Source organism: Phyllobates terribilis, unplaced genomic scaffold (genome assembly GCF_046119375.1).
Source record: "Phyllobates terribilis strain yellow unplaced genomic scaffold, ASM4611937v1 Scaffold_9__5_contigs__length_417890890, whole genome shotgun sequence".
Taxonomy (NCBI): Eukaryota; Metazoa; Chordata; class Amphibia; order Anura; family Dendrobatidae; genus Phyllobates; species Phyllobates terribilis.
In genome coordinates, this window is record NW_027362769.1 from 360,187,205 (window position 1) to 360,200,716 (window position 13,512).

Consider the following 13,512-nt stretch of genomic DNA (forward strand, 5'->3'; position numbering starts at 1 on the left):
GTAAATTATTTAATACAACCAAGTCCAAAATTTCTTGGAGAAGTCCATTGATAGTGAGAGGAAATGCAGCAACCTTGTGAGTAATACATTTCAAGGGAGTGTTATCAATAGCAATCACAGAAATAGGTGATGACAAAGGTTTGGATTTCAATTTAAGTTTTTCCAAAAACCCTTTATCAATCACATTAAGTGTTGAACCACAATCCACAATTACCTGAAATTCAATCAAATTTTCCTGCAAAGTAGTACTCCCTGAAAGAAATACTCCTGCAGAGCGTAATCAAGCTATACGGGCGTACCTGACCTTTTTTTTTTCTTTACTTAAACGAAGCTCACAATACTGAATCAAATGGTCAGCTTTACCACAATAAAGACACAATCCCTCGGCGAACCTCCGGTCTCTTTCCTGAGAGGGGAGAGACTTTGCCCTAACCTCCATCGGTTCTCAGCCGTCTGAACAGATTTTCTGGGGGCTAGGACCTGGCATTATAGGAGTCTTTACCTCATTCTGCCTAAATCTCAGCCTCCTATCCACACAAACAGCTAATTGCATGGCATCCTGCAGAGTCTCAGGTGCGGGGAATGCAATGAGCAAATCCTTAACCCTTTCACTCAGACCAGCAAGAAATAGACATTTCAGAGCAGGATCATTCCATTTGACTTCTGAAGCCCATCTTCTAAAGTGTGTGCAATAATTTTCAACATCACCTGACCCCTGATTCAAACGCCTGAGTTCTACCTCAGCAGATGAGATTCGATCAGGATCGTCATATAATAGACCCATAGCAGAAAAAAATTATTCTACAGATCTTAAGCATGGATCATTAGGTTGGAGAGAAAAGGCCCACCCCTGTGGTTCATTGCGCAAAAGTGACATAATAAAACCAACGCGCTGTGATTCATTCCCAGAGGACCTTGGTCTCAAACAAAAATATAACAAACAAGCATTTTTAAAGGAAAAAAAATCTTGCTGTTTACCATTAAAAACATCAGGCAGTTCTACCTTGGGTACCACTAAATGTGCTCCAGAACAGCTACTCACGTGTTGCTGGAGCTCGGCCACCTCCAGAGACAATCCCTGCAAGCGTTGAGCCAAAACTTGGACGGAAGCCATACTGATCCCCGAATTTCTTTCCTTTAGTTTCTTTGGGCTGAACTTACTGTTATGATCTGCAACAAGCACTAAGGAAAGAAAGGGGAAAGCTATCCCTACAGTAAGACTAAGCTGAATCCCTACGATGTAGCGGGCTGCCTGTTCTTTGTGAACAGACCCGCCTTAGTCCTCGGCTAGTCTGAACGAAGACCTATAGCATAAGGGGAGGGGTCCCTAAAAGAATTAAGGACTTGAACAAAAATGGGACACCTCCTAAACCGATAAGTTGTTGCAGAACACAAAAAGATAAACTGACCAAAGGTAATAGAGGTCCCAGAAGGACCAAGCGAACTGACAGAGAAAGGCACCGAAGCACCTCGCTAGCAAAAGAGTCAAACAACACTGAAGCCCAGCACAGCCAAAAGGGCGGAGCTGGACTATAAAGGCAGATGGTCACGTGAACGCAAAACACAAGATGGAAAAAACAAACAGGAGGGATCTAACAAGTGATAAGCAAACATGCTCACCACTACTCGGTACTCGCCGAGCATCACTGTGCTCGACATGCTTGCGAGTATTTCCGGGTTGCTCGGGCTGGAGCTCGGGTCTCCTCCCTGCATGTTTGGCGCTATTTAGATGGTCAAACAACATGCAGGGATTGCTTGCCACACACTGTATTGCCGTAGCCATGTTGGTTGTGGCATTAAAGTGACTGACTGGCCGCATAGCATCATCGGGTCTATTTAAGGCCCGTTGACGCTATGCTTGTCACAGTTTACCCCGGAAACAGGCAAAGTAGGGAGAGCTGCTGCTTTCCCTACTCTGCCTACTCAGCAGTAGTTCTAATTGCCCCCCCCCCAAAAAAAAAAAAAGTAAATTATTGTCGAGGTCGCAGAAGAGCAGATCTCACAACTTTCCAGCCATTACGTAGTAATTTTTCTCCTGCTGAAGTCCTAGATTCCTCTTTCATTGCCCCATAAAGTGTGATGCCAACAAAAGTGCCCCCAAAAACAGTATGATACCCCCATGTGAATTCCTCCACATGCACAGTATAATGACGCTACTGTACCCACCTCAACTCCCAGGGTAAAGTATGCTGAACCCAAAACAGTTTGATCCCCCAACTTTGACCACCACACAGCCCTCCATCCAGTATAATGGGCCTATATACAGTATAATGGCCCCGCACAAACCTTCAGACTCCACAGAGTATAGTGCACTCGCCATGGTCCTCCACACAATATAATGCACTCCCCATGGTCCTCCACACAGTATAATGCACTCCCCATGGTCCTCCACACAGTATATTGCACTGCCCATGGTCATGTATGCAGTAGAATGTAGCCCCCCATAGGGTAAAAATGCAGCCCCCACCATAGGATAAAATGCAGCCCCAGTCCTCCAGTATTATCAGTACTCACTGATCAAACAGTCCCTCACTACCTTCAAGTCCACACTCACTGTAGCAAAACACACATATTTCTCATCTCTCATATCCTCCCTGTCTCACAACCCCAAACAACTATTCAACACCTTCAAATCTCTCCCTCATCCCCCAGTGACTCCTCCCTCTCCTCTAATTTCAGCTGAAAACTTTGCCTCATTCTTCAAGCAGAAGATTAACACCATGAGAAAAAGCTTTTGCCTAATGTTCCCACAGCCAGAGCCAGGCTGGAGTACCTGGGACCCACCAGGAAAAAAAATCAATCTTGGGGCCCACCAGCACCATGCAGTTACCGTATATAAGAATAACATAAGTTCACAAACTCTTTCAAAATGAATCAACTTTATTAACCAATAAATAACCAATATAATGAATAAATAACACACTAAAGAAACACTCCTGGCAAAAGAGGAACACTGTTATCTTATTCACATCAGTGTGTGATAAAGTGCCATAACAGAACAATAACAATAAATACTTTCAAGTTACATTCTCTTAAAATATGAGTGCCACAAATTGAACCGGCATCTATCTAGCAACCCAGCTGCCAGCATCATTGTAGCAGCACCAATCTTGGCCCACTGGGAAAACTTAAAGAATTCTGTAAGCATTTTGGAAGTTTGTATTGCACGTTTTCCTCTCCTCTATAATACAGTACCATTCAATTGTTAGTGAAAGGCCCAAAACAACAAATAAACACACACTAACAGTCATTCAGCAGCAAAATTACAAAAGTTTTTATTCAGAACAGAAGATGACATTGCATACGTATTAATAATGTATCATAGTCTAAGTTCCTTGAAATGTCATACTCAATGTTCAACAGAAGGAGTGACTCTAAAAGCTCCTGTGCAATCGAAGACCTCAGAAGATTTTTTACTATTTTCAGCTTTGAGAACACTCTTTCACATGAAACCTGGGTGCAAGCAAGTGTAAGAAGTGTCTTGTAAACTGCAAAAATGTTTGTGTAAGTGTAGCACCCTGAGGATTCGGCTGCTACAGGGGTATTACACCTCAAGCCAGAGGTGTGGTATTCCACTCCCGGGTAAGGATGGAGTGTGGAACTGAGCTCAGTTAGCTGCATACACTACATACATCCCATTTCCGGGGGACAGATCGACGGTACTCCCTCCAATATATGTGCAGGTACGACAGTGTCTGTCCCTGGCTGGAGTGGGAGGGGGGTGGAACATCCCAGTAGTGTAGGGGCAGATAGGGGGAGCAGTCTGGGTAAGGCTAGGAGCTCATTGGGTGCTGGTCACCTGAGCTCACACGTAGAGGGAGTATATAAGGTGGGCACCATCTTAGATCAGGGTCAGTCTGTCAGAGTTGAGTCAGAGGAGCAGAGCAGAGAAGCTCAGCCAGAAGGGCTGACAGGGAGTTGTGGTTCCGGCTGGGCCCAGCTCCAAGGCCAAGAGAGAGAGAGGAGTCAGAAGGACCCAGAGAGAAGGAGAAGGAACCCCAAGACCCCAGAATACAAGCAACAGGGTGAAGGGTTGGCACCTAGGGTACCGGATCCCAAGCTGGCAGAGAGAAAAGCACACCTTAGCCAGAGACCGGAGGTCGTGGGCAGGATCTGCCACGACCCTCACCAAATCCACCAGGAAGGCAGACCAAGTATAGGGTCAGGGAACCCAGAAGAGGTGTACCCACCAAGAGACCCGAGGGAGCCGGACATAGGTGGATCCCTGGTGAGAACGGCCAGAAGAGAGGGAAAGTCAGACAGGAGCTCAGGACCACGCTCCAGAATTACTTGGGGGTTGGCCGAGTCCAGGACCTGGTGGACGCAGCACGGCTCGGGTGGTCGCTTCAGGCCAGAGTGACCATAAGAACACCCGTAAGTAAAAACCCCTGAACTGCACAGCCCGACTCTGAGTCTTCTTGCTGATTCATCCTGCACCTTCACAACCACCATCCTCCACAACTGACCCCCTGAGGCTATACCCCTCCCGTTGGGGGTTATACTATCAGAAGCTGCACACACACCACCAGCCTCAGCGGACCCTGCTGCAGCGGCGGCCGTATTGACCGCAAATCAACGGGTGGCGTAGTCGACACTAAAGAACATCCAGCAACATCTGTAGGACTGCCACACACTGAGCTTGACACCCTGGGCACGGACCGGGTCACCGCCACTCGGAGACTACAACCCCCATCTGATCCGGCTCCGGGTATCCCCCAAACAACACTGGCCCAGGGGGCGCGTCATAAGCTAAGCAGCAGAATGTAAATTGCAGTCATATAAAAGTCTGTAGTAGCAGGAAAGACAGTTTTTTTGCGGGACGAGTTGTACTTTCAGATGCAATAATTTATTTTACCATATAGTGTACAGGGAAATGGGAACAAAAGTTCTAAGTGCAGTAAAATTGCAAAAAAAGTGCAATTACACATTTGTTTATTGGGTTTTTTAGTCACCATGTTCACTATATGGTAAAACCAACGTGACAGTGTCATGCCTCGGGTCAGTATGTGTTCGTAGTTACCAAACATGTATACCTTTACTGGTATCTAAGTGGTGAAAACAAATTCACAAGTTTGAAAAAAAAAATCACACTTTTCGCGCAATGTTCTGCGCATCGTAGTGTTCTCATTTTTTTTGATCTGGGGCTGTGTGACAGCTTACTTATTTGCGTCTTGAGCTGATGTGCATCTCTGCTGCTGTGTAGTTGTGGCGCCCCTGCGGGATCAGTCGCCACAGAGGTACTGCATCTCACCCAGAGGTGTGGTATCTCACTCTCAGGTAAGGATGGAGTACTGCCAGGGACCCTAACAGCTGCATCCAACACATTCCACTTCAGTGGGGGTAGGGCGAGATTGCTCCTAAGGGAGAGCACAGTCCCTGGTCCCTAGCTGAAAGGTGGAACTATGTAGTGGGTGTGGGTGGAGGACGTAGTTCAGGGGAGCACAGGAAAGGAAGTGATATAAAAGAGGGAACCATCTTGGGAAGTGAGTTCAGCCAGTCAGAGGAGGAAAGTAAGGGGAGCAGAGGCTCTGCAGGAGTTCTGCTCTGGAGGCGGGCCTAGTGAGAGGCCCAGGACTGAGAGATGAGAGGGAGCAGGAGAAAGGCTCCAGGAACAGAAAGGATCCCAGGGGTGCGGGCAGTGCTGGAGGCCACCCGTACGCCCGAATCTGCCAGGCAGTGGAGGGATCGAGCCGCAGAGGGGACCGGCTCCTAAACTAGTGGAGAACTACAAGGCTCAGCTAGTAACCGGAGGCTGCTGTACTTGTAAGGTGCAGTGGCCATATCCGCAATTATATCACTGAGAAGGTGGCCACAGAGGGTCCAGGGGACTGCAGGTCGTCCGACAAGATCCGAGGCTACCTGATTGGGAAAATGATTGCGAGGCGCAGGGCAGGAGGGCGAAAGCCAGCGCAGGAAGGTGACTGAGGAAGGCACATAGAAAGGGGTCCTGTCAGGCACTCTTGAACCACCTGAGGGATTGCTGAACCCCTGCCTGGTGAACGCAGCACGACGTGGGAGGTTGTAGTCCGGAACCTGTAACCTGAGGAACATAATAACTGTAAGTAAACTCGGAAGACTGCACCCCACTGTCTCTGTGATTATTATCTGCGCCATCACCCCTGCACTACAGCACCCAGCACAACCTATAACATCTACACTGCCCTGGAGCTAAGCTCTACCTGTGGAGAGCCACACCAACTTTGCTGCACTAACATCAGCTCCAGAAGACCTGCTCCGCAGCGGCGGCTCCCTTTAGCCGCATACCACAGGTGGCGTCACAAACTTTATATATAAACTTTAATCCCCTGTAAATAATATTCCCCTTTTTACTGACAGCCCTGGGTCACGGACCGGGTCGCCGCCACTGTGACATCTCCCCTAGCAACGACCGGCCCGGCACCGAGTACCCCACGGCCTAGCGGTGCGTCATAGTAGTCACAACACAGGGAGAGGCTAAACATCCAAGTATTTAATATGTTTTGCAAATAAAGAAAGTTCCCATTCTTAATATCCGAAAAAACAAATGACTGACAACAATCCACTATACCTAGAGAAATACCGCCACACCATGACCAAAACACATTCCACCACATAGTGATCAAATACTACCAAGTGCAAGGTATATATACTGCCACACCATGAGAAGACCACATATTACCACCACATACACCCTGTCCGAATAATACCACATACAAGGGACAAATACTGCCACGCCATGACCATGGCACATAATGGCACCAGTCCTGCCTCCAATAATATATACCTGACAGGAGCCTATACATTCTGCTGCCTCCAATAATATATACCTGACAGGAGCCCATACATTCTCCTGCCTCCAAAAATATTTACCTTGTAGTAGCCCATTGATTCAGCTGCCTCCAATAATATATACCTTACAGAAGCCCAACGATTCTGCTGGCTCCAAAAATATATACCTGACAGGAGCCCATACATTCTGCTGCCTCCAATAATATATACCTGACAGGAGCCCATACATTCTCCTGCCTCCAATAATATATACCTGACAGGAGCCCATAGATTCTGCTGGCTCCAATAACATATACCTGACAGGAGCCCATAGTTTCTGCTGCCTCCAATAATATATACCTGACAGGAGCCCATAGATTCTGCTGCCTCCAATAATATATACCTGACAGGAGCCCATAGATTCTGCTGGCTCCAATAAAATATAACTGACAGGAGCCCATAGATTCTGCTGGCTCCAATAATATATACCTGACAGGAGCCCATAGATTCTGCTGCCTCCAATAATATATACCTGACAGGAGCCCACACATTCTCCTGCCTCCAATAATATATACCTGACAGGAGCCCATAGATTCTGCTGGCTCCAATAAAATATAACTGACAGGAGCCCATAGATTCTGCTGGCTCCAATAATATATACCTGACAGGAGCCCATAGATTCTGCTGCCTCCAATAATATATACCTGACAGGGGCCCATACATTCTCCTTCCTCCAAAAATATTTACCTTGTAGTAGCCCATTGATTCAGCTGCCTCCAATAATATATACCTTACAGGAGCCCAACGATTCTGCTGGCTCCAAAAATATATACCTGACAGGATCCCATACATTCTCCTGCCTCCAATAATATATACCTGACAGGAGCCCATACATTCTCCTGCCTCCAATAATATATACCTGACAGGAGCCCATAGATTCTGCTGGCTCCAATAATATATACCTGACAGGAGCCCATAGATTCTGCTGCCTCCATTAATATATACCTGACAGGAGCCCATAGATTCTGCTGGCTCCAATAATATATCCCTTACAGGAGCCAATACATTCTGCTGCCTCCAATAATATATTCCTGGTAGGAGCCCATAGATTCTGCTGCCGCTGCCTCGGGCGACGCCGGTCTGACCTCCACAGTGCGCACAGGAAGCAGTCCCAGGGAGATGACGTCATCGCCCTGAGACTGACCTCCTGCGCACGGACCGGCAGTGTTGCACTGCGCATAGGAGGCAGAGGTTCACTGCGGCAGCAGGCAGAGCAGGGAGATCGCTCTCCCTGCTTTGCCGTTGCAGAGGGCCCATCACTAATCATATCGGCAGTGCTGCCGATATGATTAGCGAACCAGGGGGGCCATTTGTTCTCTTTACAAGGCCCAGGGGTTTAGGGTGTGGGGCTTGGGGGCGTGGCCATCGCGACCGGGGGCCCACCAGGTGTTTTCTTGATCCTCCGGTGGGCCAGTCCACCTCTGCCCTCAGCCTCTCCCCACATCTACTCAATCATCCTCCTCCATAACCACGTTCTCTACCTTTAGGGAAGATCAACTTTCCTATTTACTTTCCAAATCACACCTCACCACCTGTGAACTTGACCCAATCTCGTCCCACCTCATCCCAAACCTTACCACTATCTTCATCCCAACCTTAGCCTACCTTTTCAACTTGTCATCAACAACTGGCGTCTTTCCCTAATACTTCAAACATGCCTCGATCACACCCAAAATCAAAAAGCCCTCCCTTGACCTATCCTCTCTGACTAGCTATCGACCCATAACACTTGTCCCCTATGCCTCAAAACTACTGGAACAACACGTTCTTTCTGAACTGTCCTCCCACCTCTCCTCCTGCTCCCTCTTCGACCACCTACAATCTGGTTTCTGATCGCACAATTTTACTGAAACTGCACTGACTAAAGTCACCAATGTTGTGGTGACTCTTCTTTGTTATTAGGGAGAACGTTGGAGTAGACAGCAAAGGGTCTTCACATTGCCAGTGAGATTCAAATTAAAATACTTCATCGATGAAGGGAGAGAGACAAAATGCATGCAATATGCATTGTCAGCAGGTAGAGTCTTCTGTGTGGCAGCTAAGACTCACCACCTTTATTAGCTAGACAAAACGGAACTACAATTGTTACATACAACAGAACAGGAAACCAAAATAGACAATCAGTGATAACACACTTACCTTGGCCCAATGTAAGCCTTCTTGTCAGGGAATTCACAGGAAACCAATATCTTAGTCAGACATTCCATGATGCAAGTTTAAAGCAGAGGCTTCAGACATAGCAAAAATATAAATTGTTTTCCTAAATAAATAATGAAGCTAGATATAAAATATTAACCATAACACCAATGACCTACTAACAGCCAATTCAAGCTACACTACTTTGTCCTCCTCCTCCTGGACCTGTCATCTGCCTTTGACACAGTGGACCATTCCCTCTTACTCCAGACTCTCTCATCTCTCGGCATCACAGACTTGGCCCTATCCTGGATCTCCTCATACCTAACAGACCGGACATTCAGTGTCTCCCACTCACACGCCACTTCCTCATCTCACTCTTTATCTGTCGGTGTCCCCCAAGGTTCAGTTCTAGGACCTTTACTCTTCTCCATCTACACCTTAGGCCTGGGACAGTTTATAGAGTCTCACAACTTTCACCTCTATGCCGACGACACACAAATCTACCTCTCTGGACACGATATCTCCTCCCTACTAACCAAAATCCAACAATGTCTGTCCGCTATTTCATCCTTATTCTCTGCTAGATTTCAAAAACTTAACATGGACAAAACAGAATTCATCATCTTACCCCATCTCAACCCCTCAACAAGCCTACAACCTGCAGTAACCCTCGCTCCACCATACCACTCCACTACCAGCCCTACCCTCACCTACTGTATCCTCACCCATCCCTTGTAGATTGTGAGCCCTCGTGGGCAGGGTTCTTGCTCCTCCTGTACCAGTCGCTGTCACGTTTTGTTCAAGATTATTGTAATTGTTTTTGCTATTTATTCCCATTTCTTCACATGTAATGCGCCATGGAATAAATGGCAATATAATAAATAATAATATTAATTTAAAATAAATAAAAAATAAATACATATATACCGCTCCTCATTCTCTGCTGCTTCCGTCTCTGCAGCACGTCTCTCTCATCACCTCAGCGGCTGCCAGCTCCACTCTCTGACACAGCGTGGTGCGTCATCATGCCGCTGTGTAAGACGTAGAGGAGGAATGATGGGAGAGGGAGTGTCACATGACTCAGAGAAAAATAGGTTTACAACACAGGACCCAGCCTGCCTCTTCATCCTTCATATATGCAGACATGTGCGCACACCCACAGTACGCAGACATGCACACACACACACAGTACGCAGACATACACATACACACACAGTACGCAGATATGCAATCACACGGTAAGCATACATACACACACATGCACATGGTACACAGATATGTACACATACAATAAACATACATGTGCATACAGGCATACGTACATATTTGAACACATTCTTAAAAACACATAAAACAGACATAAATATTTATACACAGTCATACACACACACACACACACGTTAGAATTATTTTTATTATGGGGTTTGGGGAAGCCGGCAACTAACCTCACTCACCTGCCTCGGTCTGAGTCCTGTCCAGCAACTCCTCAGGCATGTCTCAGTGCAATGCTGCTGGCGTGTCACAGATATGACCCTGGACCATCAGGGGCGCCCACTCGCCATCTGGCCCAGACCGCTTCCACGGCATCTGTGTAGGACTACTGGCACTGCTTGATTGCCGGCAGTTCACCTGACATGGCCATGCGCAGTGCACTGTGCGGCTGTGTCTGGTAGTAATGATGTGGTGGGGCGATGCACAAGCACAATTATAGGTGCAGTGTCGCCCCTGCCGTGTCATTACTGGCAGACACAGCCACACAGTGCACTGTGCATAGCCTTGTCAGGTGAAGTGCCGGTAATCAAGCAACGCCAGAGGTCCTGCACAGATTAAATGAGTCCTCTGCAGCAAATCATACAGTGGAGCAAGGATCGTGTACACAGATAGATCTATATACTGTCTGGTACACAGATGTCAGCATACCCCAGTGTGGACCATCGCCTGCTATCTGCGGTGTGGGCTCCTATGAGGAGAATGTGGTGGCTCTTAGAAGAGTCTTTGGTTGTTCTGACAGATGTGGAGGAGCGGCGCTCACTTGCTCTTGCGCGCCTTGCTACTCTCGGTCTTCTTGGGCAGCAGGATGGCCTGGATGTTGGGCAGGACACCTCCCTGGGCAATGGTCACCCCACCCAGCAGCCTGTTGAGCTCCTCGTCATTGCGCACCACCAGCTGCAGGTGACGGGGGATGATGTCTTCTTGTTGTCCCGGGCAGCATTGCCGGCCAATTCCAGGATCTCAGCAGTCAGATACTCCAGCACAGAGGCCAGATAGACCAGAGTGCCGGCTCCGACTCTCTCGGCATAATTGCCCTTGCGGAGAAGCCTGTGCACACGGCCGACTGGGAACTGGAGTCCTGCCCGGGATGAGCGGGTCTTTGCCTTAGCAAGGACTTTGCCTCCTTGTTTGCCGCGTCCAGACATCACTGTAAGTCTCCAAAAAGTCAAAATTAGAGGAAGAATTGAACTCTCCAATAATAATCCGCTGCTGCCCCGACCTCCTACCTTATCATTGGATGGATCGGAAGCCGCCAATGGAGAGTAGACTTGTGGAAACACCAATAAGACGCAGCGGGCTCAGCTTACAAAGGTCACATGACTTTCTTACCCAGTAGAAGAGGAGCAAACAGCATTACTCATTTGCATGTGTGGCTATAAATACCGCTGCGCTGGAGGAGCAGGAACATTGTTCTCTCTTCTCCGAGTTGTGAACTCTGTATACTCACCATGCCTGATCCCGCCAAGTCTGTGCCAGCGCCCAAGAAAGGCTCCAAGAAAGCCGTCACTAAGACTCAGAAGAAGGACGGCAAGAAATGTAGGAAGAGCAGGAAATAGAGCTACGCCATCTACGTGTACAAGGTGCGGAAGCAGGTCCACCCCGACACTGGCATCTCCTACAAGGCCATGGGCATCATGAACTCCTCTGTCAACGACATCGTCGAGCATATCGCATGGGGAATCCTCCCGCCTGGCTCACTACAACAAGCGCTCCACCATCACTTCCCTGGAGATCCAGACAGCCGTGCACCTGCTGCTGCCCGGAAAGCTGGTCAAGCACGCCGTGTCCGAGGACACCAAGGCCATCACCAAATACACCAGCGCCAAGTGATCTGCTTCGTCTGCTGCTCCGCCATCACCCCAAAGGCTTTTCTGAGAGCCACCACCCTGTCTACATCAGAGCTGTGGCTGCTTCTGTCTTCTCTCCCGTCTCCCCGAGGGGTCTGACCACATAGCCCGGGTCTCTGTCTAGTGACAGGGTAAATAGCAGGTGGCGCAAGTAGAAGTGAAGGCTAAGGGCTAACGAAGAAGATGACGAGAAAACTGGGGCTGCTTCTGGGTTCTCCTTCACAGCTCAGCACTTTCACCAATGCCCTTGTGATTTCAGATGGAAGTTAAGTGACTTATTTAAGCCCTTGCTCCTCAGATCTGACTCCTTTTCGTCTCATTCCTATTTTAGGAATTGATTCGGTTTAGTTTCTCTAAATAATGAAATTACTTCACTGTTTTATGAAAGGTGATGATTACATGAGATTGTGGTCGGTGGAGTTTATTAGTGATGAGCAGCATGCTCACCATTATTCGTTACGAGCTCGAGATGCTCGTTGCTGGCGAGTATTTTTTGAATGTTCTGGAGCTTGAATCGCTGCCCCGCATGTTTGGTGCATATTATACAGCCAATTACCATGCAGGGGTTGCGTGACAGTCAATGTCATGCCATAGCCAAGTTGGTTGTGGCATTACAGTGACTGGCTGGCCGCACAGCGTCATCAGGTTTATATCAGACCTGGCGCTGCCATGCTCGTCACAGTCATTACGGAATCAGACAGTGTAGGGAGAGCTGTTGCTGAGCTAGGGAGTAGTGATGAGTGAGCACTAAAATGCTCGAGTGCTCGTTGCTCGGGTTGAGCAAATTGGAATACTCGGGTGCTTGACCCGAGCAATGAGCCCAATGTAATTCCATAGAAAACTCGAGCATTTTTCAGGCTGCTCCCCCCGGTGGTTTGCAGAGGGCCTAAAAATTGCCCAAATCGAACAGTGCTCAAATGACATGGGAACAGCATGGGGAAGACCCCTGGAAGCATTTCTGACTCCCAGGTCACTGCTGTCAACAACGTTTTCAGAGTATTACGCCACTTTTACGGATTCACAATAAAACACACAAAAGCAAAAGGAAAATGGATTTTCCTGGGAAATATATTAAGGAACATTCTTTCCAGGGTAATGACTTGTATATAAGGCAAATTAAATAACCAAAACCAAAAATACTCCTCCACACCTTGGGCTATATTCAAACGTAGCATTTTTTATGTATTTTTGCACTTTTGCATTGCTTTCAACAAAGACAAATGCATTCACTGGGAAATGTCATTTTAACATTTTACAACCTTATCTGGCCATGTGGTGTGTGACACATCATCAGACACATGCATACAGTGCTGAAAAGACATGGGAACAGCATGGGGAAGACCTTTGGAACCATTTCTGACTCCCAGGTCACTGCCTAAAAGTGTGCCCATCATAAGTGATAAGATGCCTCCCGCCATGCACCTGTCGTTGCAGACTTGCAACAATC

At 47.7% G+C, this 13,512-nt stretch overlaps 2 pseudogenes; one reads left to right on the top strand and one right to left on the bottom strand.

Annotated features, from left to right (window-relative positions):
- Positions 1 to 10,974: 10,974 nt before the first annotated feature.
- On the bottom strand, positions 10,975 to 11,363 carry LOC141161363 (histone H2A type 1-like; annotated as a pseudogene).
- Positions 11,364 to 11,666: 303 nt separating this feature from the next.
- On the top strand, positions 11,667 to 12,048 carry LOC141161070 (histone H2B 1.1-like; annotated as a pseudogene).
- Positions 12,049 to 13,512: the final 1,464 nt, after the last annotated feature.